Consider the following 3,782-nt stretch of genomic DNA (forward strand, 5'->3'; position numbering starts at 1 on the left):
CAGTATGCTATAAGCACCAGGGCTCCAACAGGGAAAACTAGCCCAGCGAGGAAAGGAAGAAAGGAAATAAATTACATGAGAAGTAACAAACAATTACTATAAATTATCTTAAAATCAGTAAAACCGTTAAAATAGATCTCTCATATAACCTATGAAAGAGAGACTCATGTCAACCTATTCAACATAAAAACATTCGCTGCAAGTTATTGCATTTAAAAAACAAACTACCTGTTAGAAATTTGAGTAAGTCGGCTGCAGACTGGTGAATCTCTCAAGGAGGAGGTTAGTCTGCAGTTGAGTGATCCACATGATAATGGAAGACCATTTACTGGTATTACAAAGCCAGTATCTTATCTAGATTATGGAAATCTTCTTCTTCTTCTTCTTCTTTGTCTGCATCTTTTCCCACGTTTATGTGCGGTCGATGTTTCTGACCAGCTTTCTCCATCTACCTCTATCCCACACTTCATCACCGGTTAATCCCTTTGATCGAAGGTCATCCTTGATACAGGCCATCCACCTTCGCTTTGGTCTCCCTCTCCTTCTCGTTAGTTGTGATTGCTGCTGTTAGAGGTATTCTCTAAGAGATCCTGATTTCCCAATTTTGTAGTGGAGGGATGAGATGGTGGAAGAGCTTGTTTCAGTTTCAGTTTATGTGGGTCTTAGTTCTCTTACGTGCTAGTTTCTAGTATCGTCTGAAGAGACGTGCACCAGAACGTCAGCCGGTCATACCCAACTCCCCACGGTGGTCCCAAACCACAGAAGTATGCTCCCCAGTAAACAGATTAAGCTTTCGGTCCCGGGCTGGGATCGAACTGCTGCCATGTGAACGCTAAGCTAATGCATTACCAATAGGGAGCTAGTACACCAAATTTTTCTTATGTATCCAGTCGGGTACAGTTATCAAGTTAGGTCTGTGATGTTATTTTCTCTTGTTCAATACTTCATTAGCTGCCACCTTCTGATCTTCAGATACATTGTTACCGAAAGATTCAGTAATCTTTATGGTCTGTTTTAGAAGCCTTGTAAGTACTTAGCTCATCTATCTCCTCACTTTTATTCTGCTCATTAATCGGAATTCTTTAGATAAACATCTTTATATGCAATTCAAGTTCCATGAAATCGAATAATTAGTAAGAACATATGAACCATAAACAACATTAATAGAATGATAATCGTCTCCTTTTAGCCACTATCGAAACATCGTATTTCAATCCTATATCGCTTATTAAGTGAAAAATTGCTTTGCTTATTCGTAGTACGTACATACATACATATACCAAGGCACTTCCCACAATTTTGGGGGGTAGCCAACATCAACAAATGAAACAAAACAAAAAAAGGGGACCTCTACTCTCTACGTTCCTCCAGTCTAACAAGGGACTCAACCGAGTTCAGCTGGTACTGCCAGGGTGCCACAGCCCACCCTCCCACATTATCCACCACAGATGAAGCTTCATAATGCTGAATCCCCTACTGCTGCTACCTCCGCGGTCATCTAAGGCATCGGAGGCAGCAGCAGGGCCTACCGGAACTGCGTCACAATTGCTCGCCATTCATTCCTATTTCTAGCACGCTCTCTTGCCTCTCTATCCTCCTATCACCCAGAGCTTTCTTCACTCCATCCATCCACCCAAAGCTTCGCCTTCCTCTTGTACTTCTCCCATCAACTCTTGCATTCATCACCTTCTTTAGCAGACAGCCATTTTCCATTCTTTCAACATGGCCAAACCACCTCAACACATTCATATCCACTCTAGCTGCTAACTCATTTCTTACACCCGTTCCCACTCTCACCACTTCATTCCTAACCCTATCTACTCGAGATACACCAGCCATACTCCTTAGACACTTCATCTCAAACACATTCAATTTCTGTCTCTACGTCACTTTTATTCCCCACAACTCCAATCCATACATCACAGTTGGTACAATCACTTTCTCATATAGAACTCTTTTTACATTCATGCCCAACCCTCTATTTTTTACTACTCCCTTAACTGCCCCCACCACTTTGCAACCTTCATTCACTCTCTGACGTACATCTGCTTCCACTCCACCATTTGCTGCAACAACAGACCCCAAGTACTTAAACTGATCCACTTCCTCAAGTAACTCTCCATTCAGCATGACATTCAACCTTGCACCACCTTCCCTTCTCGTACATCTCATAACCTTACTCTTACCCACATTAACTCTCAACTTCCTTCTCTCACACACTCTTCCAAATTCTGTCACTAATCGGCCAAGCTTCTCTTCTGTGTCTGCAACCAGTACAGTATCATCTGCAAACAACAACTGATTTACCTCCCATTCATGGCCATTCTCGTCTACCAGTTTTAATCCTCGTCCAAGCACTCGAGCATTTACCTCTCTCACCACTCCATCAACATACAAGTTAAACAACCACGGTGACATCACACACCCTGTCTCAGCCCCACTCTCACCGGAAACCAATCACTCACTTCATTTCCTATCCTAACACATGCTTTACTACCTTTGTAGAAACTTTTCACTGCTTGCAAAAACTTTCCACCAACTCCATATAACCTCATCACATTCCACATTGCTTCCCTATCAACTCTATCATACGCTTTCTCCAGATCCAGAAACGCAACATACACCACCTTACCTTTTGCTAAATATTTCTCGCATATCTGCCTTACTGTAAAACTCTGATTCATACAACCCCTACCTCTTCTAAAACCACCCTGTATTTCTAAAATTGCATTTTCTGTTTTATCCTTGATCCTATTAATCATTACTCTACCATACACTTTTCCAACTACGCTTAACAAACTAATACCTCTTGAATTACAACACTCATGCACATCTCCCTTACCCTTATATAGTGGTACAATACATGCACAAACCCAATCTACTGGTACCATTGACAACACAAAACACATATTAAACAATCTCACCAACCATTCAAGTACAGTCACACCCCCTTCCTTCAACATCTCAGCTCTCACACCATCCATACCAGACGCTTTTCCTACTCTCGTTTCATCTAGTGCTCTCCTCACTTCATCTATTGTAATCTCTCTCTCATTCTCATCTCCCATCACTGGCACCTCAACACCTGCAACAGCAATTATATCTGCCTCCCTATTATCCTCAACATTCAGTAAACTTTCAAAATATTCCGCCCATCTTTTCCTTGCCTCCTCTCCTCTCGTAGTACGTACACAGTTAAAAATTTGCATTAACAAACGGTAAAAGCTTTCCAGGATTTTTTCAGTTTAAAAACGGATATAAGAACAAAAGAACAAAGTATGGTAAAATTACGGTCGCTGAGAGCAGTATATTTTTACGGAGAATTTACCATTAAAATTACGGTTTTTTAACAGTGTAGGTCAAGAATGTTTTTGTAATTAATCGTATACATGTTCGTAAATCGAGCTACTTTCAGTTACATACTCTATTATTATTATTATTATTATTATTATTATTTAAGCTACAACCCTAGTTGGAAAATCTAGAGGCTATAAGACGAAGGGCTCCAATAGGGAAAAATAGCCCAGTGAGGAAAGCAAACAAGGAAATAAATTATCAACAAGAGAAGTAATAAACAATTGACATAAGAGTGAAAAATTAAATTGATTATCCTAAATTAGAAAGTCGATGCCTAGCTAGTGGTTCTCATCATTGTCTTTTTCATATCGATTAGTAGATAAAATACCTACTTTTTACAACATCAACACCAATCGAATTCTCATTAGTATTTCTTTAATGACTTTCATCCTCCAGATGATGAATCCTCTGATTCATTCAAGTGT

This window comes from Palaemon carinicauda, chromosome 2 (assembly GCF_036898095.1).
Source record: "Palaemon carinicauda isolate YSFRI2023 chromosome 2, ASM3689809v2, whole genome shotgun sequence".
Lineage (NCBI taxonomy): Eukaryota > Metazoa > Arthropoda > Malacostraca > Decapoda > Palaemonidae > Palaemon > Palaemon carinicauda.